General features: G+C 42.3%; 2 long non-coding RNA genes across 5 annotated transcripts in view; one reads left to right on the top strand and one right to left on the bottom strand.

Annotated features, from left to right (window-relative positions):
- Positions 1–15113, bottom strand: part of LOC119245610 (uncharacterized) — a 30363-nt gene extending 15250 nt beyond the window's left edge. For 3 of the 4 annotated variants that reach the window (XR_008551995.1, XR_008551993.1, XR_008551994.1), the window contains exons 1-2: positions 14957–15110; positions 14140–14241 (exon numbers count right to left, since the gene is read on the bottom strand). This is a non-coding gene — a long non-coding RNA (uncharacterized LOC119245610). Of the gene's footprint in view, positions 1–14139; positions 14242–14956 lie in introns of all 4 variants that reach the window. The other variant, XR_008551996.1, reaches the window with a different exon arrangement.
- Positions 1–23480, top strand: part of LOC129145873 (uncharacterized) — a 29215-nt gene extending 5735 nt beyond the window's left edge. Inside the window, exons 3-4 of the long non-coding RNA XR_008551997.1 lie at positions 21734–21857; positions 22624–23480. This is a non-coding gene — a long non-coding RNA (uncharacterized LOC129145873). The remainder of the gene's footprint in view (positions 1–21733; positions 21858–22623) is intronic.
- Positions 23481–26062: the final 2582 nt, after the last annotated feature.

The following is a 26062-nucleotide window of genomic DNA, read 5'->3' as shown; positions in this document are numbered from 1 at the left end:
TATGGTCAACTTGCTAGTTTTAACCTTCTCTTGACCTTTTGTTTGGTTTCCCTATATACCACATATAAGTGAAATCATTTGATATTTACCTTTTTCCTTCTGACTTATTTCACTTAGCATAATCCTCCATGTTGCCACCAGTGACATGAGTTTGTCTTTGTTGATTGCTGAGTAGTATTCCATTGTGTATATATACCACATGGCCTAATACCTTGTTTAATGCTATTGTGTCCCTATTTGTTTTCTGTCTACTTGATCTGTCCAGACGTGAGAGTGGGTGTTAAAATTCCCTACGACAAATTTGTTTTTTTTCCAATGTCTATTATTAAGAGTTGATAGTAATTACTTAACATTTTTTGGTGTTCCTTCATTTGGTAAGTATATAGTGATGAGTATTATGTGTTCCTGATGTATATTTCCCTTAGCCTTTATATACTGTCCATACCTTTCTCTTCTTACTTTTCTTAACTGGAAATCTATTTTGTCTGATGTAAGTATGGCTGTTCCTGCTTTCCTCTGAGTCTCATTTATTTGTAGGATTTTTTTCCCCAACCCTTTAATCTGAGTCTATTACTTATCACTGGAGCTCAAGTGTGTTTTCCAGAAACAGCAGAAAGCCTGGTTCTCTTTCTTAATCCAACTAGTTATTCTGTGGCTTTTATTTATTGAGTTCAACCATTTACATTTAGAGTAATTATTTATATGTAAGAATCTTTTGCTGTCATTTTGTCCTTAAATTTCTACTTCCATAACTTTCTCCTGAATTTTTCATCTCCTCTATTGTTCTTTTTATATCCACAATCTCCATATTTTTCTTACTTAGAATTGCAGTTTTGATCATCTCCGTACATTCATTTTTCTGCATTTCTGAATTCTGTATCTGATAGGAAGAACAAACCTATGTTTTTGTGATTGGGTTCTGGATATTTGTTCTCTCTCTCTTTGTTGCAGCATTCCCCTGGAGACTGAGGCTTGCATTTTTGTGTTTTTTTTTTTTTTTCCTTTCCCCATTATTTGTTTTCTGGTCAGGTGTTGATGTCAAGTCTATGGTCTTTTGGTTTCGTTTTTTCCTCCTTTCTCTTCTTCCTTAAGGGGCAAGATTGGAGCATTCATTTGAGATCTTTCATGTTTCTCAATGTAGTCCTGTATTGTTAATACTTCCCTCTGATTTTGCTGCATCCCAAAGGTTCTTGCAGGTCATGTCTTCATTTTCATTTGTTTCCAGGTACAAGTTTATTTATTGAGCTAACATTGGTTTACATCATTTTATGTGATTCAGAGGGAATGTGTTCACACCTCCTCAGAGGTACATCTCCAAGCCACAACCATCACCAGAGAACCCATATGCCTTTAGCATATAACATCAGGCCACTTCCTTACTCTGTTCCCATCTCCATTTTCCCCCTCTAGTAGTTGCAATTCTACAGTCATATTTCTAGGCTTTGTTTTGGTTTAATTTTATCAGCTCCTTTGTTTTTTTAAAGATTTATTTATGCATACAAGAGCTAGGGTACAGGCCAGAGATACGGGGGATTGAGAGGATCCACCAGAGACAGTGTGGGAAGCAGAATAGGTAGATCTACCAAAATACACTGCTGAGGGGAGCACAGATGAGACAGGAGAGGTCTGCTGCACCATGTGGGTCACCTCCCTGGCTGGGGATCAAACTCATGCTTCAGTGGCTGCGGATAGCTTCATGGTACTGTCTTAACCCCTTGTGGCACCAGGGAGGCCCCAGATCCTTTGTTTTATGTTCTGCATATGAATTAAGTCATCAGTATTTGTCTTCCTCCCTCTGGTTTATTTCACTCAGCATATTCCCCTTTAATTATATCCATGCTGTCATAAATGGCAAGATTTCATTTCTTTTTATAGATGAATCAATAGTATCCCATCATTGTATGTACCATATCTTCACAATCTACTCATCTTCCCTAGGAAACTTATGTTGTTTCTACAACTTGGTTCTTACACAGTACTGTAGTGAACACAGGAGTGCACATATCCCTTGGAATTAATGTTTTTGTATTGTTTGGATAAGTGCCTGACTGGAATTGTAGCATGAATATCTTCAATATTGACCCTGTTGATATCTGCACTCATCTGAACTCTCCAAAGGATAATCATCTCGTCAACAGGACGGTCTCTCAGCCCAATATCCCTGTTTCTCTGCTGCAAGAGCCACAGCCAGTAGGGCCAGGCCCTGACTTTGGCCCCTGCTGTAGGTGGCTGGGCTCCTGTGACTAGGGCTGGAGCTTGATAGCAGCTGGGCTGTCATGGCTGGTGGCTAGAGGCTGGACTTTTGCAGCTGCTGTCTTGCAGCCAGGCTCAACTGGTTGGTTACTAGAGGCCCAGGAATAGCCATGCTCTCATAAATGGCAGTTCAAGTTCAGGCTCAAGCACCTGGTGGCTGGGCTCAAGTGGCTGTTGGTTGGAGACTGGGAGTGTCTGGGCTCTTGCTTGTGGTGGCAGTGGCTAGACTCCACTGGCTTGTGGCTTGTGGTTGGGTTCAAGTACCAAGTGGCTGGTAGCCAGGCTCCTGGGGCAGCTGAAAGGAGGACTGGGATCCCCCTCATATGGATGTTCTTCCCAGGGCACATTGTAGTCCTGTCTTACCCTCAGAAGTTATTTGCTTTTCTCCGTTTCTATATAATTGAGAGTAAAAGGCAGAGACAAGCCTGAATCTTCACTCTGCCACTATCGTGCTGCTTTCACCCTGTTTCCAGCTACTTCTTTATTTCTCTTTTGATATCCTCATTAACCCAATAGTTATTCAGTAGCATGTTGCTTATTCGCCATATATTTGTAACCTCCCCCCATGTTCTTTTTGTGATTGATTTCTAGTTTGACACCATTGTGATCAGAGAAGATAATTGATATGATTTCAATCTTCAGGAATTTATTTACTTGTTTTGCAAACCAACAAGTGGTCTATCCTTACACATGTTCCATGTGTACTGGATAAGAATGTATAGTTTCCCAGGTGGAGTGTCCTATAAGTGTTTATTAATCTCACATGGTCTAATTTTTCATTTAAGGTTACTGTCACCTTGGTGATTTTCTGTCTGGCCACACTGGTGAAAGCAGGTTGCTAAATTCTCTCACTTCTGCTATGTTGCTGCCAATGTCTATATTTAGGTTTCATAATAGTTGCTTTATATATTTTGATAATCCCTTATTTGCTGCGTGTATATATATGTGTGTGTGTGTGTGTGTGTGCCATGTCTTCCTGATGTATTGATCCCTTAATTATTATGTTATGCATGTTTCTTGTTACATTTTCTTCACCATCAAGACACCTATAGCTACCACCAAAGGCCACTATGCTCCTTCCCCAACTTGCTCTTGTCCTTCCCCCTCCATATTCCCCTCCTCTTCCCCTTGCCCCTTTGGTAGCCTCAGTTCTATAGTCAGCTTTCTAGGGTTAAGTCTTAGTTGGGTTTGTTTGATTTCTCTATATTCCACATATAAGTGACACCATCTGGTAACTGTCTTTCTCCTGAATTATTTCGCATAGCTAATCTGCTCGGCTCTGTCTACTTTGTTGCGAGTGAAAAGAGTTTATCTTTTTCTGACAGCTGAGTAATACCCCATTGTGTATATGTACCACATCTTCCTGATCTACTCATGTGTTTGGGGCACTTAGGTTGTTTCCATAGCTCAGCTATTGGAAACAGTGCTGAAATGAACATGAGAGTGCATGTATCTCTTTGAATTAGTGTTTTTGTATTTTGGGGTAGATACATAGGTGTGGAATTGCTGGGTCACATGGCAGATCCATTTTTAATCTTTTGAGAAACCACCATACTGATTTCCATAGGAAATAGACCAGTCTGCATTCCCACTATCACTGTAAATGGGTTCCTTCTCCTCCATACCATGACACTTGTTGTTCCTGGTCTTTCTTATATGAGTCATTCTCACAAGTGTGAGGTGGTATCTCATTGTGATTTTTACTAGCATTTCCCTGATGATAAGTGATGATGAACATTTTTTCATGTGCCTATCAGCCATCTGTATGTCCTCTCTGAAGGAGTGTTATTAAACTCTTCAGCCCATTGTTTTTGATTGGGTTATTTGTTTTCTTTTTGTTGAACTGACTTTGTAGACCTTTGTTATCAACCCCTTTTCAAATGTATGGTGTGCAAATATTTTCTTCTATTTAATAGGGTATATTTTTGGGTTTGTTTTTTTAAAGATTTATTTATTTATGCATACAAGAACTGGGGTACAGGCCAGAGGTGTGGCGGGGTGGGAGGACTCACCAGAGACAGAGTGGGGAACAGAACAGGCAGATTGATTGAAATACACTGCTGAGAGGAGCAGCAGGCGAGACAGGAGAGGTCTGTTGTGCCATGTGGGTCACCTTCCTGGCCGGGGATCAAACCTGTACTGCCGTGGCTGTGGACAGCCTCACAGTGCTGCGTCCCAACCCCATGTGCCACCAGTGAGGCCCTGTATTTTTGTTTAATGAAAGTTTCTTTCACTATGCAGAAGATTGTTAGTTTGATGTAGTCCAAATCATTCATATTCTCTTTTGCTATCTTTGCAGAAAGATAAAACAATCAAAAATCAAAAAACAGAATGATTAATAATGAACAGTAAGGGCCTCCCCGGTGGTGCAGCAATTGAGCGCTGGGTTGCAAGGCTACCCGCAGCCTCTGCAGTGCCGGTTCGATCCCTGGCTGCCAGGCGAGGGTCCCACATGGCACGCAGACCTCTCCTATCACCCGCTGCTCCCCTCAGCAGTGTACTTCGTCAGTCTGCCTGTTCTGTTCCCCGCTCTGGCTCTAGTGAATTCTCTCACCCTCCTGCGCTTCTGACTGTGCTCAGTGCTTGTATAAATAAATTAATAAATCTCTTAAAAAAAAAAATAAACAGTATACATCTACAGTCGCTTCAAATGTGAATGGCCTGAATTCACCAATTAATAGGCACAGAATGACAACTTGGGTCAAAAAGTTTCAGACACCTATACATTGGTGGCAGGAAACACATTTAAAATGGAAAGGGAAAACCAAAATTAAAACGGAAGGTTGGAGCAAGGTCTTACACACCAATATTTATGGCAGAAAAGCAGGAATTGCTATTCTCATATCTGATAAACTAACTTTCAGTCAAAAACAATAATTAGGGACCAAGACGGATAGGACACAATGATCAAGGGAACAATTCATTAAGAAGATCTGTCATTAATATTTATGCACCTATTCCAAGGGCACCTAATTATATAAAGCAACTATTGACAGAACACAAACAACATACTGACAAAACCACAATTCTTGTCAGAGACCTCAACTCACCACTGATACAAAGGGATAGATCATACAGACAGAACATTACAAAGAAATAAAGGTCTCAAATGAAGTGTTGACTAATTCGAAAGGAAACTTGCACTGCTGTTCCAGCACTATTTATAATGGCCAAGATATGGAAACAATATAAATGCCCAAAACCAGATGACTGGATCACAATGGAATACTACTCGGTTATCAAAAAAAGATAAACTCATGCCATTTGTGGCAACATGGATGGAATTTAAATGTATTATGCTAGGAACAGCTATACTTATATCAGATAAAACAGACTTCAAACTCAAAAAAATAAAAAGAGACCCCAATGGTCACTACATTATGATCAAGGGAACAATACTTCAAGAAGAAATAACACTCATTAACATATACGCACCAAACGAAGGAGCACCAAAATATATCAGACAACTGTTGTCATCTCTGAAAACAGACATCAGAGAAAACACATACGTAGTGGGAGACTTCAACACACCACTATCAACAATGGATAAATCAACAAGACAAAAATAAGTAAAGAAACTAAAGCTCTAAATAAGGACCTAGAGCATTTGGGCTTATCAGACATCTATAGAACACTAAACCCCCAAAAAACGGAGTACACATTTTTCTCAAGTGCACATGGATCATTCTCCAGGATCGATCACATACTGGGGCACAAGACAAACATCAACAGATACACCAAGACTGAAATCATACCAACCATCTTTTCTGACCATGAAGGCATCAAACTAGAAATAAACCATAAAAAGAAGGCAAGGAACTATCCTACTTCATGGAGATTAAAAACCACACTACTGGAAGACCACTGGACTAATGAGGAGATCAAAGAAGAAATTAAAAAATTCTTTGAATTGAATGACAAGGAGGACACCAATATCCTAAATGTATGGGATGCAGCAAAAGCAGTAATAAGAGGAAAATATATAGCAATAGAAGCTCACATCAAAAAACAAGACAGAACTCAAAGAAACAACCTAATATCGAAGCTCAGAGATCTAGAAAAAGAACAACAAAAAAACCCCAAAACCAGTAAAAGAAAAGAAATAATAAAAACCAAAGCAGAAATGAATGAAATTGAAACTAAAAAAACAATCCAAAAGATCAATGAAACCAAGAGCTGGTTCTTTGAAAAAATCAATAAAATAGACAAACCCCTAGCCAGGCTCACAAAGGAAAAAAGGGAGAAAGCACAAATAAACAGGATCATCAATGAAAGAGGAGAAATCACAACGGACACAGCAGAAATCAAAAGAATAATCAGTAACTACTATGAACAGTTATATGGAAACAAGTTCAACAATCTAGAGGAGATGGACAAATTCCTACAACTCTACAATCACCCAAAGCTAGATAAAGAAGAAATAGAACACCTAAACAGACCAATTACAAGCAGCGAAATTGAAATGGTAATCAAAAACCTCCCCAAAAACAAAAGCCCAGGACCTGATGGATTTACAAATGAATTCTACCAAACATTCAGAGACGAATGAGTGCCTATCCTTCACAAACTCTTCCAAAAAATTGAGAAGGAAGGGACAATACCAAACACGTTCTATGAAGCCAACATTACACTAATACCAAAACCGAATAAGGACAACACAAAAAAGGAAAACTACAGGCCAATCTCCCTAATGAACACTGATGCAAAAATCCTCAATAAAATTTTAGCTATCAGAATCCAACAATGTATCCATAAGATAATTCACCACGACCAAGTAGGATTCATTCCAGGGACACAAGGATGGTTTAACATCCGAAAATCAATCAACGTTATCCAACACATCAACAAAAAGAAATATAAAAACCATATGATAATATCAATAGATGCCGAGAAAGCTTTCGACAAAGTGCAACACTCATTCATGATAAAAGCCCTTGAAATTCTTGGGATACAAGGAACATACCTCAACATCATAAAGGCCATCTATGACAAGCCAACAGCCAGTATCATTCTCAATGGTGAAAAGCTGAAAGCAATTCCATTAAGATCTGGAACAAGACAAGGATGTCCACTCTCACCACTGCTTTTCAATATAATACTGGAAGTCCTAGCCAGAGCAATAAGACAAGAGAAAGACATCCAAGGAATCCAAATAGGAAAAGAAGAAGTCAAACTATCACTATTTGCAGATGATATGATAATATACATAGAGAACCCTAAAAACTCCACAGAAAAACTAATTCAACTCATCAATCAATTCAGTAAAGTGGCAGGATACAAAATCAACACGCAAAAGTCAGTAGCCTTCCTATACACAAACAATAAATCTGAAGAAGAAGAAATCAAAAAAAACATCCCTTTTATTATTGAAACAAAAAAAATCAAATATTTGGGAATAAATCTAACAAAAGAGGTAAAGGACCTATACAAAGAAAACTATAAAACACTGTTAAAAGAAATAGAAGAAGACACAAAGAAATGGAAAGACATCCCCTGCTCATGGATTGGAAGAATAAACATTATTAAAATGGCCATCCTACCAAAAGCAATATACAGATTCAATGCTATTCCAATCAAAATTTCAATGTCATTCTTCAAAGAAATAGAACAATTATTGATGAAATTCATATGGAATCACAAAAAACCCCAAATAGCCAAAGCTCTACTGAAAAAAAAAGAAGGAAATGGAGGCATCACACTCCAAGACTTCAAACTATACTACAAAGACATAATCATCAAAACTGCATGGTATTGGAACAAGAACAGACATACAGACCAATGGAACTGAATAGAAAATCCAGAAATAAACCCACAGATTTATGGTCAACTAATCTTTGACAAAGGAGCAAAGACTATGCAATGGAGCAAAGAAAGTTTGTTCAATAAATGGTGCTGGGAAAACTGGGTTGCTACATGCAAAAGAATGAAGCTTGACCACTACCTCACACCATACACAAAAATCAACTCAAAATGGATTAAAGAACGAGACATAAGACCTGAAACCATAAAATACATAGAAGGAAATATAGGCAAAACGCTACGGGATTTGCACATCAAAGACATCTTTACAGACACATCACCCAAAGCAGTGATAGTGAAGGCAAAGATAAACAGCTGGGACTACATCAAATTAAAGAGCTTCTGCACAGCAAAAGAGACAATAACAAAAACAAAGAGAAACCCCACCAACTGGGAGAACATTTTTGCACCCAACACTAATGATAAAGGACTGATCACAAAAATCTGCAAAGAGCTGATGAGACTCAGCAACAACAAAGAAAATAATCCAGTCAAAAATGGGCAGAAGAGCTAAAAAGAAACTTCTCTGAAGAGGAAATACAAATGGCCAACAGGCATATGAAAAAATGTTCAACATCACTTGTAATCAGGGAAATGCAAATCAAAACTACCATGAGATACCATCTTACACCAGTGAGAATGGCACATATTAAAAAAACTAGCAACAGCAAATGTTGGCGAGGTTGTGGAGAAAAAGGAACTCTTCTACACTGTTGGTGGGAGTGCAAACTGGTCCAACCACTATGGAGAGCTGTGTGGAGATTTCTGCACCTACTAAACATAGAGCTTCCATATGATCCAGCAATTCCACTCCTAGGTATTTACCCAAAGGACACAGAAACATCAATTCCAAAGAACACCTGCACCCCTATATTTATAGCAGCACTATTTACAATAGCTAAGCTATGGAAACAGCCCAAATGCCCAAAAATAGATGACTGGATCAAGAAGATGTGGTACATATATACCATGGAATATTACTCAGCATTCAAAAAAGATAAACACATGCTATTTGCAGCAACATGGATGGCGCTGGAAGGGATCATGCTCAGCGAAATAAGCCAAAAAGAAAAAGAAAAATACCGGATGGTCTCATAGCAGGAATCTAGAAAACTTAAATAAGGGACCAGGAAAATGAATAACTATAAGAAAGTGAAAATCAAAATCAACAAAAAACTATGAACCAGAGACACTTTTGGGGGGTGGGGGGCGGGAGGGGAGGGATTGGGGTCAGAATGGGGGGTTTGCAATTGTATGGGGGAATATAAAAATAAAATTTATTATTTAAAATAAATAAATAAATAAAAATAAATGTATTATGCTAAGCAAAATAAGTCACCAGGAGAAAAATAAATATTGGATGGTGCCACTTGTATGTGGAATAGAGAGGAACCAAACACAGGTCAGACAAAGACAAACTTTAAAAGCAACCCTTGAAAGCTGACCATAGATCTGAGGCATCCAGAGGAGGAGGCATGAAAACAGAGAGGGGAGTAGGGAGCACAATGGACTATTGTGGAGGACTTTGGTTGCTTTGGTGGTGGAAGTGTTGTGGTGACTACACCTGAAGGGGGAAAATCTTACAAATCTGTCAAAATGCTAATGTGGCTGTATAACAATGGTACTTCAATTTAAAAACTAAAGGGGAAAAAAATGAAGTGTTGAAGCAGATGGATTTAATGGACATTTAGAGAGATTTCCATCCCAAGAGAAATGAATATGCTATCTTCCCAAGAGCACATGAAACATTGTCAAGAATAGATTATATACTGGGACACAAAACATGTCTCAGAAAATGTATAAAAATATAAATTATATCACATATCTTCTCAGATCACAATGGTACAAAGGTAGAAATTAACCACAAAAAGACCCCCGGGGTAAACCAAAACACGTGAAGTCTAATAAAATGCTTCTGAAAAGCTCTTGAATCAAAGAAGAAATAAAAATCTTTCTGTACACTAACAAAAATAGAGAAACAAATTACCAGATATTATAGGATGCTTTAAAAACAGCACTATGAGGGAAGTTCATAGCAATATAGTCTACACGAAAAAGCAAAAAAACATCAACAACAACAACAAAAAAAAATCCAAAAAACTCAAGCAATTTAACTCTACAGCTGAAGAAACTAGAAAAACAACAAACAAATTTGAAAATCAGTAGAAGGAAGTAAATAATAACATTCAGAGCAGAAATAAATGAAACAGAAACAAAAAGACAGTCCAAAAATTCAGTGAAACCAAGAGCCAGTTCTCTGAAAAACTGAACAAAATCCACATGCCCCTTAGTGAAGCTTACCAAGAAGAAAGAAAACCCAACTAAATCAAATCACAAGTGAAATTACAACAGATACCACAGAAATATAAAAGACCGTAAGAATGTACTTACTGTGAACATCTCTAGGCAAACAAACTGTATAACCCTGAATAAATGGACAAATTTTAGATTGATAAACCTGAACCAGGATGAAATACATAGCTTAAACAATCCAACTGCAAGCACAGAAATAGAAATGAGAAGTTTCCGTAAGAACAAAACCCCAGTATCTGATGGCTTCTTGGTAAATTCTACCAAAACTTCAAAGCAACTAATCCAACTCTTCAAAAAACTCTATCTCCCCGACACATTCTATGAGGCCAATATTTAAAAGTTCATAATCAAGGAGAAAGAATGCAGAAAAACATTTTATATTTACTTTGGTTAGAAACACACTTTCTTCCAAGTTTGGAGGAAAAGGAAAGGCAGGGATGAAATACAGAGTTTTATTTCCTAGAGCACTGATGCCATCTTCAGGAAGGTAATGAAATTAATAATACACTATTTTTTTCCCAGTATTTTTTAAAAGATGTTTAATCTGGTGACTCAAAATGCTGTAATAAGGTACCAACTATATTCTTTTAAGTCAAGGAGATAGAATGAACTCATTGTATGAAAGTTCAAGATGTACTTTGTTTATAATGCAATTGACCGCATTTGCTTATACTTTCCTTCACATTCCATTAGCAATTCATTTTCGGTATTTTCACAAGGTCCTCTTCCTCTTCTGTTCCTAAGAATTCTATCCTAGGTCCTCTGTTTATTTGCCAATTCGAGGATGATAGCTACAGACCCTACAATCAATGGTAGCTTGAGAAACAAAGCATAGAGGGAATTGCACGAATAAAAGGAGGGAGAACAAACATTTGAAATGTAGCATATGAATAAAGGCATTGCCTATTGTCTGCAAAATGGAACAAGCAGAAGCTCCAAGCTCTTTCCCAACAGAAATATCAAAGGAAAAAATATCAACAAGTCAGTCAATTTGGCCAGAGTCTAGAGACGATGACTTACAGCATCTATCAAACACCCAATCAAGAGCTATCTTCAAAATGGTAGGGAATCCTGTTTTCCTCACCCTGTCAAGTGCCCTCCCCATTGAGGTGGAGATTTTAATTTTAAACAAGAAACAGCCTGGTCCCCAGTTCCCTCCTACAAACCGGAGGGGGCAGGACACACTTTATTTGCAAATCATTGTGTCTAACTGTAGGTTCCCTTCTTATTTTGTTGGGTTTTGTTTGTTTGGTTGGATGGTTGGTTTGTTTTTGTTTTTGTTTTTTGCTATGCATAAGTTTTAGTTTGGTTTACTCCCACTTGTTGAATTTTGTTTTATTGATTGTGTTTTTGGTGTCATATACAAAAAATCTTTGCCAAGAGCAATGCCACGGAGCATTTTCCCTATGTTTTTTCCTAGTAGTTTTACAGTTTCAGGAATTGCATTTAAATTTTTAATCCATTTCAAGGGTTTTTTTTTTGTATTTTTAAATTGAGGTAGCATTGGTTTACAACACTGTATATGATTCGACAGTGTAAGTTCACACCTCTTTATGTCACCACCAACACCCACCCCCAAGACACCCATAGTCCTCCACCAGTCTATTGGAGCCCCTCCCTCTTTATTCCCAGCCTCCTCTTCAAGTTAATTTTTGAGTGATATAAAAGTCCAATATCATTCTTTTTTATGTGAATAATCAGTTCTCTCAACACCTTTATTAAAAGGTTATCTTTTCCCCATTGTATATTCTTAGCTCTCTTGCATGCACAGGTTTATATTTGGACCTTGATTCTTTCCCACTGGTCTATGTGACTCTTTTTATGTCATACCCAACTGTTTCTGATTATAGCTTTGTAGTATAGTTTGACATCAGGAATGTATGCTATCTCCAACTTAGTTCTTCTTTCACAAAATTTGTAGATTTAGGGTCTTTTGTTGTTTCATGTGAATTTTAGGGTTTTTTTTTCTATTTCTATAAAAAAAGCCATTGCATTTTCATAGGAACTGCATAAAATCTATAGATGGCTTTGGGTAGTATGCACATTTTAACACTTAATTCCTCTGATGCACAAACACAGGGTATCTTTTTATTTTTGGTGTCTTCTTTCCTTTATTAATCTTATAGTTTTCAGATGTTTCACCTTGGTTAAATCTGTTCTCTACATCTTTTATTCTTTTTTGATACAACTATAAATGGGATTGTTTTCTTTGTTTCACTTTCAGATATTTTGTTGTTAGCGTATAGAAATGCAACTGATTTTTATAGATTTTACATCCTGCAACATTACATCATTTAATTATTACTCAGATAATTTTTGTTAGAGTCTTGGGGTTTTCTATATATGATTGTCATTTGCAGAAGGAGAGTGTTTTACTTTCACCTTTCTCTTCTGGGGGCCTTTTATTTCTTTTTTCTTGCCTCTTTGCTCTGCCTAGGACTCCCAGTATTATATAGAGTAGGATTGGTGAGAAAGGGTTCCCTTGCCTTGTTCTTCATCTTAGAGGAAAAGCTTACTTCACCATTGAGTATGATGTTAGCTGTGGTTTTGTCAATATGACCTTAATTATGTTGAAGTATAATTCTTCAAAACCCAGTTTATTGAAGAGTTGTTATGACAGGGTATGGGGTTTTGTCAAACACCTTTTTGCATCTATTGAGATGACTATGTAATTTTTATCTATTATATTTATTGATTTAAATATGCTGAACCATGCTTATATCCCAAGGTTATGGCTTATATACCCATCTGAGCATGAGTTATGATTCTTTTCTTGGGCTAATTAATTTGGTTTGCTAGAATTTTGTTGAAAATTTTTGCATCACATTAATCATGGGTATGGGCTTACAGTTTTCTTTCCCTTTACTGTTTTTGACTTTAGAATCAGTATAATGGTGGTCTCATAATATGGGTTTGGGTGTATCCCCATCTCTTTAATTTTTTGAAAGAGTCTAAGAGATATCAGAGTTAATTCTTTACATGTTTGGGCCTCCCTGGTGGCGCAGGCAGTTGAGCACCGCACTGTGAAGCTGTCTGCAGCCTCTGCAGCATGGGTTCGATCCAGGCCAGCCGGCGAGAGTCCCACATGGTGCAGCAGACCTCTCCTGTCTCGCCCACTGCTCCCCTCAGCAGTGTATTTCAGTCCCTCTGCCTGTTCTGGTTCCTGCTCTGTCTCTGGTGAATCCTCTCACCCTCCCGTGCATCTGGCCTGTACCCTGGTTCTTGTATAAAAATAAATGTATCTTTATAAAAAAAATTCTTTACATGTTTGGCAGAATTCACCTGTGAAACCATCTAGTCCTGGGCTTCTCTTTAATGCAACTGTTTTGCCTACATCTTCAGTCTCCTTAGTAGTTTTTGGTCTGTTCAGGTTTTCTATTTCTCATTCTAGGAATTTATCCATTTAGTCTGGGTTATCCAAAATGTTGATGGATAACTGTTTATAGTAGCTCCTTATAATCCTCTGTGGTATCAGTTGTAACACTTCTTCTTTCATTTACATAATCATATATCACATAACAAAATTTTAGTCAGTCATGGACCACATATATGACAGTGGTCCCAAAATTCCTATTGCCTAGTGACATGTAGATATCATAATGCCACAGTATTTTACACAGCAGCAGCCTCATCCATCTCATGCTACCATTTCTCTTGAAATCATCACTGTGCCCATACTTCATATAACTTTATGCTGTTGTTTTGTTCATCATGTCCACTAAGTGTACAAAATCCACTGCTATTGCCAGGGAGAAACCATGTTGACTGACTGACCTGGAGAAACATCTCAAAGTGATGAAGGACTACAAAAAAGGAATAGTCAGTGACAGTTACTTCTCACCAGTCAGGCATGTCCATTTCATCAAAGCTGTGAACCTGAAGAACAAGAACAGAGTGGTGTCAATGGTGGGTGTTAAGGGATATGCTTCACTGAAATCATTAAGAGTAACAGAAATTTAAAAAGGGTCTATAAACATATCTAGATTCTTCTAATGACCTTGATTAAAGACCAAAAATGGAAACGTATCCCTTTCAGAGCCTTGATGATGAAAACTAAAGTAAGAGGGAAAAGGCTGGAACCAACAACGATGTTGAATTTACGGCTTGGTTATTGACTTGACATCTTTGCTAATTATTGTATTGAAGTAACATTAGTTTGTTACCTTAATATTATAACATTATATGGGTTCCAAACAGAGAGCATTTTAATTTGACATCTGCATATGTTACATTTTGATCTCCAACAAAAGTCTAGTTTCCAGCCACCATCATATATGTGACCCCCCTCAGCACATCATCAAAGCCATACAAGAGCTCAGATAATGTCCTCAACTGTCATTTCCTTGAAAAAGACCAATGCGTCTACCCGAGGTAAACGGGGCACATCCACCCTCTTCCTTTGTCATCGGGCCCGTTTTCTTGTCTTACTGCCCTGATTGCTGTCTGACATTAACTCCGTGATTCACGCGTTTGTCTTCTGCCTGCACCCCCACGAGGAACGGTCGCTGAGAACAGGGCCCCTGGGTTCTCGTCTGGGGTCCCCAAGGTCTAAATCCGGGCCTGGCACATAATGGGTGCTCAGCGAATTTACCCATTTCGTGACTGCAGGCTGGACAGGCGTGGCCGGATGGCCCACGCCCACGAAAGGCGTTCCAGGGCTCGCACGCCAGCGCCAGGCCTCGGCCCACAAAGGAAAGGCACCGCAGAGCGCGCCCGGCAAAGAGCTTCCAGTCCCAACAGCCCCACCACCCGGCGGGCCCCGGAAGGCGCGCAGCCCTGCCGCGCGAGCACGCGCGGGGCGCCCCTCCAAGGCTCTGAGGCCGGGTCTGGGAACGCACGTCTCCCTCTCGAGGGCTCGCGTCTCCCCGGCCGTGTCCGCCGCCCGCGGCTCGCAGTCCGTAACGCTAGCGCAGGCGCCGGGCGCGCGCAGGCCGCGGCCACACTTCCCGGCGGCCCCCGGAAAGGCGGTGCCGCAGCGGCCGGGACTTCCGGCCGCCGTTGCTATGGCTCCGGGCGGGGGCGGCGGGAGACGCCCGCCCGCCTCACAATGGCCGGTCGACGGCCCCGGCACCCCCACTAACTGCTACGTGGGCTCCCGCCTCGAGTCATTGTCGCCGTCCCCTTCCCGCGTACCTCGCTCGCGTCCCGTAACGGACGGCTTGGGGCCAGAGGCCGACACCCGGCCGCGGAGCGAGCGCCCTCGCGGACCGACCTCGCTCGGAGAAACTTTGGCCGCTGGGTGGCAGCATCGCTCCGCCAAGGCGCGCCGCCCCGTTCCTCCCCCGCCCTTCGTGTTTGGAAAAAACAGCGCGCGTCGCTGCCAACGGTGCAGTCTGGGGCTGCCAGGCTGGCGCCAAGCGAGGCCTCCTTCAGCAAATAGTACTTCCATCCAGACTTCTCCACTCCGTTCAGGATTTGTAGCTAACAGCGACTGTGGGCCTCTCGGGATGGAAATTTACTAAGAGGAAGCATCATAGGTAAGGGTGCTTCTGGCCAAACAAACCAAACAATTCTTGCTGAGGCTGGCCTTGGTGATCACATGTCCCGGGGATGGTGCTAGACTAGGAGCCCAATCTGGTACAGAGGCTGCTGTCACCGTGGTGACAGCTGCGGGAGGGTGTGCCTGAGCTGCGAGCTGATTTCTTCAAACTGAACCAAGTTAACAGACGAACTGAAGCACGATCCAAGAAAGATGTTTCCCCTAGTTTCGTATTTCCCTAAAAGCAGGAAATCTATAAGGAGGTCTTGATGGAGGAAAGAATACAAAACCTAAAAAGGAGGCCTCAAGACTAAAACCTGACTCACACAGGAGGTGGGGTAGAGGGGATTATCGTGACCATTAACCCAGGTATAGAAATCAAGATTCTTAAGACCAGTGCCTTATCACAAGGCATAGGGCCTAAGCAGGTGTCAGGCGCCATAGGGAGTGTCTAGAGCACAGACTGAGGGTAAAGCTATAGAGATTGGGCCCATCTTGGAATCTCTGGTCCCTTTCAGATGCTGCGTATTACCCAAAATCAGCAGCAAACAGGCCACTCCACAAAGGAGTGAGCCTCTCCCAAAGTGAAAAAGACTATCAGTGCAGTCTCTGCACAGGCTCAGGGTAGCACTCCCTCTGCCCACCAGTGCCTCTGAAGGTGCCTCTTTTCACCGACTCTGTCCCTCTGCAGGGCAGCAGGAGCCCCACTCAAGGCCACCCGCCTGCAACTTTGCAGGCCTCTCTCAGCAAACCTGTCCCTTTCTGGGCAGCTCAACTGCCCGCTTTTGTCTATGTAAGTGTCCTTTATTCTTATGTCCCTTTGAATCCTAGGGCAAGTTAGTGATACCGGAATTGTCAGGTCTAGTCTCCCAGCCAGGAATGGATTCCAGGCTGCAGGGCAGTGCTGAGCCCCAGCCGCTAGACCCCCCACGGGTTGGTGTCTCACGAAGCCGCAGCAGGAACTTCGCAGGCGCTCAGGCAAGCAAGCGAGAAGAGGCAGTTTGTTTATAGAAAGAAAAAGTTTATTGAGGAGGAAAAGAGCAGAAATAAAGTGGGACTCCCAGGCCAGGGAACCAGGCCTGGGAGGGGCAAGGAAGCCAAAGTGGAATTGTGTTTCAGGGAATATATACCTTTTTTTCCCTCATTATTCTAAAACTTCACCAGTCTCTCTGTGATTGGTTAGTTCTCGGCTGTCTCACTTAATTTGCTGCTGAGTGGGGGATCTTCACATTCCTTATCTAACAGCTTTGTCTTTCCCCATTTGTTGCATCTTTAAATTTATGGCCCAGTCCTCTGGATGGACATCCCTGCATTGAAGTTAAACAGCTGCCCTTCTAATGTGACCATAAATTAAACCACTCTCCATTTCTCCAATCTCCGCCTCCCTTTACCACCTGAAGGAAACCAGGACCAGCATTAACAATGTTGTCCTTGGTCCTGGCATGTTTGTTTTTCCTAATGGAATTGGTTATATTTCTTTGGTTGTCCTTATCTCTGAAGCCTCCCTAAATTCTTCAGAGGTCCCCTCCTGCACTATCCCTAAAACTGCCTAATAACCCTAGCTTGCCCTGTCTCATTAGGGTAATTAGGCAGCCTCAAGGACAGTGCTGGGACTTCAGGATTGTTAAGGCAGGCTCCAGAGAGAAGGGCCACAAATTCCAAAGGGGACTAATCAAACACCCCAGGACTTATGACATTAAGGACTTTCTTTATGATCTTAGGGTCAACAAGACATTCCAAATAGAGGGCAATGAAGAAAAAAAGATAAAGGCTGGGACACAGAGACATTTAGGCAGTGAGTGAGACCACAGAGAACTAACCCATCACAGAGACTGGTGGACCTTTAGAATATTTAGGGAAAGGACGTATATATTCCCTGAGACATGACTCCACTTTGGCTTCCTTGCCGCTCCCTAGCCTGTTCCATGGCCTGGAGTCCCACTTTATTTTTGTTCCTTTTCTCCTCAATAAACTTTTTCTTTCTCTAAACAAACCTGCCTCTTCTTGCTTGCTTGCCTGAGGAGCTGGGAAGTTCCTGCTGCGGCTTCCTGAGATACCAACCCGTGGTGGTCTAGTGGCTGGGACTCAGCCCTGCCCCTGCAGCCTGGGATCCGTTCCTGGCTGGGAGACTAGGCCTGAAAACCTAAAATTCCAGGATCACCTTTCCCTAATAAACCTGCTCTTCAAATATAACTGACGTCTCATGGACTCGCCTGGGAAAGTCGCCTCATGCCAGGGAAACAGGAGCTGTGGTGAAACCTCTCCCAGAGTGAACCCAAGGACCCCTCAAGCCGAACTCTCAAAAACCACATCAGCCTCAGTGGTGGAGGCGACCTTCCAGCTTTATCACACCAGGATAGGGCCTGCAAGTGTAGACAAACTCTGTAAAATCCCCTTCTCTTTAATTTGCAAGTTCTTTGCTGTTTTTCTGCTTCTAAATGTATTGCCCCCTTTGCAGAGACTTCATAACCTTTCTGGAATGGAAACTACAATACTACCATGATAAAGAGCAATAAAAAAAATATGTCATCGGTGGAGTAGGGGTGATATTTACCACCTTTATAATTTATAATAAATATATATCAAATATTATATAATATATAGAAATTACATATTTATAAAATATAAATAAAACAATTTATAATGCTGAGTTTTCAACATTTATATACTCAGCGTCTTGAGATTCATTTAATGAACAACAAAAAAATAAACCCTATGGGATTTGGCACAAAGTTCTACATACCTTCTCCCCCACCACTACCCCCTCCCCACCCCCCTCCCCAAAATGCCTATTCAAGAAAGTTTACAAGTAGGCTAGTATTAAAGCAAACATTGAATGATATTTACTGTCACCAAGCACAAAGATTTAAAGGAAAGGGCAGGGAACTGGAGGAGGCCTCCCTTGGCGCCAGCCTGGCAGCCCCAGACTGCACCGTTGGCAGCGACGCGCGCTGTTTTTTCCAAACACGAAGGGCGGGGAGGAACGGGGCGGCGCGCCTTGGCGGAGCGATGCTGCCACCCAGCGGCCAAAGTTTCTCCGAGCGAGGTCGGTCCGCGAGGGCGCTCGCTCCGCGGCCGGGTGTCGGCCTCTGGCCCCAAGCCGTCCGTTACGGGACGCGAGCGAGGTACGCGGGAAGGGGACGGCGACAATGACTCGAGGCGGGAGCCCACGTAGCAGTTAGTGGGGGTGCCGGGGCCGTCGACCGGCCATTGTGAGGCGGGCGGGCGTCTCCCGCCGCCCCGCCCGGAGCCATAGCAACGGCGGCCGGAAGTCCCGGCCGCTGCGGCACCGCCTTTCCGGGGGCCGCCGGGAAGTGTGGCCGCGGCCTGCGCGCGCCCGGCGCCTGCGCTAGCGTTACGGACTGCGAGCCGCGGGCGGCGGACACGGCCGGGGAGACGCGAGCCCTCGAGAGGGAGACGTGCGTTCCCAGACCCGGCCTCAGAGCCTTGGAGGGGCGCCCCGCGCGTGCTCGCGCGGCAGGGCTGCGCGCCTTCCGGGGCCCGCCGGGTGGTGGGGCTGTTGGGACTGGAAGCTCTTTGCCGGGCGCGCTCTGCGGTGCCTTTCCTTTGTGGGCCGAGGCCTGGCGCTGGCGTGCGAGCCCTGGAACGCCTTTCGTGGGCGTGGGCCATCCGGCCACGCCTGTCCAGCCTGCAGTCACGAAATGGGTAAATTCGCTGAGCACCCATTATGTGCCAGGCCCGGATTTAGACCTTGGGGACCCCAGACGAGAACCCAGGGGCCCTGTTCTCAGCGACCGTTCCTCGTGGGGGTGCAGGCAGAAGACAAACGCGTGAATCACGGAGTTAATGTCAGACAGCAATCAGGGCAGTAAGACAAGAAAACGGGCCCGATGACAAAGGAAGAGGGTGGATGTGCCCCGTTTACCTCGGGTAGACGCATTGGTCTTTTTCAAGGAAATGACAGTTGAGGACATTATCTGAGCTCTTGTATGGCTTTGATGATGTTGCTAAGAATACAAGCTTGTAGGTTTTACATTGTTTTATGTCTCATTAACACAGAGGCTTAGATTAAAATAGAGATATTTTTGCTGTTTTATTCCTGACAGGAGCTACTAGACTCGAAATTAGCATTTGAATGGGAAATTCTGATAGAAGGTTTTGGCAGTAGAGCATTAGAATGTGGACTACAGGAACTGGTAGGCTGAGTCTTGAGCACTTACCTTAAAGTCTTTTTTTACCCAAGAAAAATATGTGATGGCTTCACTCATAGCTGGAATGCAGGGAGACGTAACAAAAGTTCAGAAAAATGACAAAACTTGCAGGCAAACATTAGGTCTGAGGCAGGAGAGGAGGTGGGAGAGGGGTCAAAACAGGGGAGGAAAGAGCACAAGGGACTGTGGTGATGGGTCAAGGGTGCCGTGGTTGTGGGAGAATTACAGAGACTACATTTGAGGGGAGAAATGAAATACTACCTGGAAATGCACAATGATGTAAGAAAATTAAAAACTACAAACCACAAAAAGGCTTTTTTTCCCGTTGAACTTCACACAGTTGGGAAGGTAGGGATGCCTGGTTCCCTTCCTCCAGGTGGCCTGCCTTCCCTCTGGTCTCCTTGTTCTGTGGGTCCCGGGATCTTGTCTTTTGGGCTGGATCCCAGTGGGGCTTTGTTTTGCTGCAATGGAGGATTGTCACAGCCTGCAGTACTGGCAATGGGCCGCCAGTGGAATTTTAATACAGATTAGAGTTTGGAGTGTGTTCATGGTGAGGTATGGCCTGCATAGTTTTGGAGGTTTTGTAGACTTGGCACAAGGCACTACAATTGTGTTTGTGTGGCCTAAAAATTTCTATGTGTAAAATACCTTATGTGCTCAATAATTAAGCTATTAAACAGGACACACATATTCCTGGTTTCTTTGACTACAGGACTAGTTGCCTGGAATCTACCCATCCATTGTGTAAAGTGTATGGGATGCATTCCTTATATTTATGCCAAACGAGGATAAGGAGAAAACATTGTATCCAAATAGTGGCTGGAGTAGGGGCTGCATTGTTAAATGCAGAAGATTGCCAGGTATCCTCATGGTTCTTTTTATCTTTCTGTATTTCATGGCAAAAGGCAATGAGCAACAGGTACACCCAGAGGAGGTGGTATAACTATAGCCTATTTTTATTTTGGGCAAAATAGTATAGGAGTGTGAGGTGCTGATCCTTAAATTCCCAGCCCTCCTGATCAGTGCATTTCTAAAAGTTTAATTTTTTAGGTTCCAGCAATTCAAGCCCTCTGTTGAATGTGTGGAGTATCCCAAAGGATAGCTAGTCACCACCACCTGGATCCATACCACTGATCACGGGGTATTTACCAAATTTTCCTCATTGAGTTTCGGTACTGCTCTGAGGAAGCATGGTGCTGTATGGAGAGCAAGGAAGACGGAAATTACAGAACACAGGCTGGCCACCGCTGTAGGTGACAGTGCAGACAGACAGAAGCATCTGTTTAATTCTCAGTGTGTTACAGCCTGGAGCTGGCAAGGCAGGAATATTGAGGAATGCACAGTCTCCCTGGAAGATGGAACTCAGGTAAAAGGGAGATAGAGAATCTCCATCTGCTGGTGCAGTGATGGAAGACATTGCCTGGCGTACTACATACAGGTAGAGGATAGACTTAACAGTATTAATAGGAGCCCAGTTATAATCCCCTCCCTATTGGGGAGCTGGTGGTAAAGGCTTCTCTTCTGTCTGTGAACACAGGTACCTGTTTGCAGTTTAGGTTGGTGATGGAGGATGGAGGGTAAAGCACTTTCCAGTCACAAATTCTAATTACTTAGGAAATCAGGCAGACAGTGAATTAAACGGCCTTATCTTCTATAAGTTTTTGCTTGATATACTTTGTGTGGAATTTGCATATAGGCCTGTTATTTTTTATTTCAGCCTTACTTCCACCCTGTTCTGCATGTGCATCATTGAATTCAAAAGAAATTTGAGAGACCTCATCTGGAAGAGAAATCCATACATATCTATATATACACATATATGTGTATAAACACATACATATGTAAGTATACACACATACACATATTGTAGGAGAAAAGAGAATTCCTGTTTTTCTGGTTTTGAAGGTCAAGTTTGGTACAAGGGTATTCCTTCCTACTCTCTGACATGCTTAAGTGGCAATGCTTGGCGATGTCTTCCTTCTACGTATACCCTTGCTTTAGTGCCTTGGTAAGTGGCATCGGAGTATTGAATGAAATGCTTCCTAGGAGCAATAAATACCCACACAGCAGTTTGAAATAAGCAGGCCAGCAGGCCTTTGGAACTTGCTTATAAGCCAGCCTCTACATACTCCATTGGTTATAAGGTGATGGGCTTATGGGTTTCCTTTTTCACCTTCTGAATGCCCTTTCTGACTGCCAACATTTGGGTTTGCTTAGATGTATGAGCTGTTTGTTTATAAGCAATAGTCAAAGTGCATAAGCCAGAAGTCCAGATGAATTGTGTTCTGTCTTATGTCGCTGCTCTACCTGTTCTTCTTCAGCATGCCTGAAGAAGTTTAAGATAACTGATTCCCTCACTCAGAACTCTCCATACTATCGTCTCCAGAAAGAGCACTTCTGTGTTGACAGGCTCAAAGATCAGTAAAAAGTAGTTTTCTGACTGGATCATGCAGAATGAACATTTCTGGTCTTGGAGCACCCAATACCTCCATTTAAATAAAACATCTTTTCACCAGGTTTTTAGAACAAATCTCAAACTACTCTTTTCTCTCCAGACCCCATCCCTGCCCACCCTTCTATTTTACAACTTATTTTTTTCTCTTCAAGCCTCCAACGATCTCCCGCATCCTCACTCTTAGCTGATGACCCCTCTTTCTAATTCACTGAGAAGATGCCGTAAAAGTCCATCTGAGTTAACCAATTCAAAACGGAGCTACCCAACACCTTCTTTACTTTCAGTGTTTTGTACCACAGGGTAATGGCGACTTTATCCTCCAGTTGTTCCTGCCATAGACTCAAGAGTGAGCCTTCACTCTGCCCTTACATCCACCCCCACTTTCAACCTGTCAGAAAATTCTGTGATCTCTTGACAAAATATGTCCAGAATCTGATTACTTCTCAAAACGGTCACTGCTACTGTAACAGGGTGGTCCCCAGGAAAGGGGGAAGTTCCAGGTTCCCTGCCCCACCCAAGGGAGGGTGGAGCTGAGCAGGAAGAGGAGAAGCTGCAGAAGAGACTGAGGAAGGAAGCAGGATGGAGCCAGAAGGAGACCTGGAGGAGGCGCATGGAGCCTAGAGACACATAAAGAAACTGCTTGTCTTTTGGTCGTGGACTGGGTGACACAGATGTGGGTGAGACCCGTGGGGAGGTGACAATGGCAGTTTTTATCTTGATGTTGATTTTGCTCTTTTCCTTCCGGGCTTGTCCAGTTGTTTGTGACCCTTTTCTGTGGGTCCCCACTGGAAGATGTTTTAGACTTGTGGTAGTCTTTGGGGCCTTGTTCTGGGCTGATCCCATATGGATGGACTTTTACCCACGAGGGGATGGGTAACTTTGGGTGCTTCATTTAGAAACTAGACTCTTTGCCTTACCTGTATTGTTTCCTAGTTTTATTAAAGTTCCTTCCCATTAAAGTCTCATGTGTTTTGTGTTGATGCGGCGGATGGCAGAACCCATTTAGAATAGGCAGGTTTGCGGGGCTTGGGCTGCCCCTCTCCCTGTCCTATAACACCACCATCCTGTTCCAAGCAACATTCAGTTCTTCTCCCATCTTATTGGAGTCACTTCTTCACTTGTTTCCTGCTCCCCCCATCAAGCCACCCCACTGATAATCATTCTAGCAGCTAAATAATGCTATTGAAACATATGATTAGATCATATAATGTCTTTTTCAAAACCAGCAACTTTCATTTCCTGCAGGGTAAATTGTGATTCCTTATAATTACCTACAAGGCCATATGTAATTTTGTTCGCTAATTACCTATCTCCTAATACTCTCCTCCTTTCTCATTCCTCTACCCTTTGACTGCAGTGACCTCCTTGCCAAAGTAGGGTCTTTGGCACCATCTTTCAGTTTGGAACCTCTTTCCCCAAATATCTATGTGGCAACCTTCCTTATCTCTTTCCTGTCTTTCATTAAATATCACCTTTCAATGTGACGTACCCCTAAATATCTTATTTCCAGTGCCCCATAAACACACAATTCCCATTTACCCTGCCTTATTTTGTTCTGTCTTGAATTTTTTACTTCAACACATTATGTAACTTATTTCCTTATGATCCTTTGTCTCTGCCCACTAGAATGCAAGCTATTCAAAGCTGGGTATTTTGCTGCTATTATTGTGTACCCAACTGTTCACTAATTTATCCCAATAGTGATTGGAATGTATTAGGTGCTCAACAAATACTTGTTGAATGAATAAATATACATATTATCGGCATTCTCCATCTTTACTCATTTATTGATCCAGTGAAAAATGAGAGGTACCTGTCAGTGTTCCCCACAAACTATGTTTCTTTTAATTTCCCCCTTATAGTTGTAGCATCAGCAACAAAGTCACAAGAGAAAGAAAACTATTTTAAGCACCCATAACAGGCAAAGGGTAAATAACCCTAAGGAACAAATACAGGTAATAAATAGCAAGCCAGACAGCAAAACAAAGAAACAAAGACACATTAGACACCCATAAATAAGTGAACATTGTTAGCAAGCAATTGGTGTTAGTGAAGCTGTAACAGTGTAATCTAACAAGGGGAGAGTCCCTATTCCCTTCTCCACTTAATGAAGGGCAGAGCTGAGCAGTGAGGGGAAAATAAAAAGGCCTCTGGAAGAGGATTTGAGGGAGAAGACTTGGAGGAGGGGCACGGAGCATAGAGACATGTGAAGACACACTTTTCTCAGTCTTGGACTTGTACCAGGGACTTGGGGGACATGGAAGGAGATACTTGGAAGAGACATGAATGAGAGACCTGTGGGAAGGCTGACAGTGGCACCCTTTATCTTGGGCTGATAAAATCCAATGACTTTAATTTTGCACCTTTCCTTCCAGACTTACCTGGCACCTTGTGCTCCTTTCTTGTGATTCCCTGCTAGAAGGTTGCTTTCAGGTTTCAATAGCCCCACTTTGGGCCAACCCTGTGTAGCTGGGCATTTATCCACGAGGGGATGGGCAATTGGAAACTACTCTTCTCTTGTGTCTGCTGCACACTGATTCTATTAAAGTTCTTTTCTATTGAAGGTCTTGTGCACTGAGTATATTTGTCTTTATGCGGCAGATGACAGAACCCTAGAGTATGAAAAGTTTGAGCATCCTGAGGTATCCCTCAAGCTACCTGCTAACAATGAGGGTAAGGAAACAAACTACCTTTGCATTACTGGGCTCACCTGAGGGTGTTTGAAAACTATCTCCATGAATGTCATTGTACCTACTGGAGATAGTGTTGAAGAGGAAGTTCATTCAATTTACAGTAACCTCCCTAGGATGACTCATGGTAGAAATTCATTTTAGGGAAAAGCATTGTTACTCCTATGCAGTTAGCAGATTTGATATCCAGGATACTGTGATTCCTGCCCATGATCACCTTTCCATCTTTCCATTTTGGCAGCTAGAAAACTTAGATCCACTTCTGTGGTTGACTGGCAGTAAATATATAGAAACTTAATGGCATGTACTTGGTGTTGATATCAGTCATCTGATTAGACTTCCTCTTTTTAGCTTGCTTTTGATTTTCTTACCCAAGATATATGTTTTCTTTTATATTGATGCATTTTGTAAGCTGTGTAATTCCTCAGCTCTAAGCCTTCCAATGACTTCTGTTCTTATTCAGAGTAAAAGCCCAGTCCTTGGCCTGTAAAGACTCTACCAGATTTAATTTCTGGTTCACTCTCTGACAACCTACACTATCCTTATTCTGATTCCTCTTCTTTCACTCCGCCCTAGTCCAACTACAATCAGCTGATAGTTTTAATAGTTTTAATGTTTGTTTCTTGGGTTATTGAGTCATGTGATACATGACCACAGCCACAGATTATTTTCTTTTTTAATTTTTTTAGATTATTTATTTATACAAGTACAGTCAGAAGCGCAGAAGGGTGAGAGAATTCACCAGAGCCAGAGTGGGGAACAGGACAGGCAGACTGATGAAAGACACTGCTAAGGGGAGCAGTGGGTGCGGCAGGAGATGTCTGTCACGCCAAGTGGGACCCTCCCCGGCAGCCGGGGATTGAACCAGCACTGCAGAGGCCACAGGCAGCTTCGTAGCCCA

Source organism: Talpa occidentalis, unplaced genomic scaffold, assembly GCF_014898055.3.
Source record: "Talpa occidentalis isolate TD23 unplaced genomic scaffold, MPIMG_talOcc4v2.1 talOcc4.15, whole genome shotgun sequence".
Taxonomy (NCBI): Eukaryota; Metazoa; Chordata; class Mammalia; order Eulipotyphla; family Talpidae; genus Talpa; species Talpa occidentalis.
Note: the sequence above shows the minus strand (reverse complement) of the source record. Positions and strands in the feature narration are given on the sequence as shown.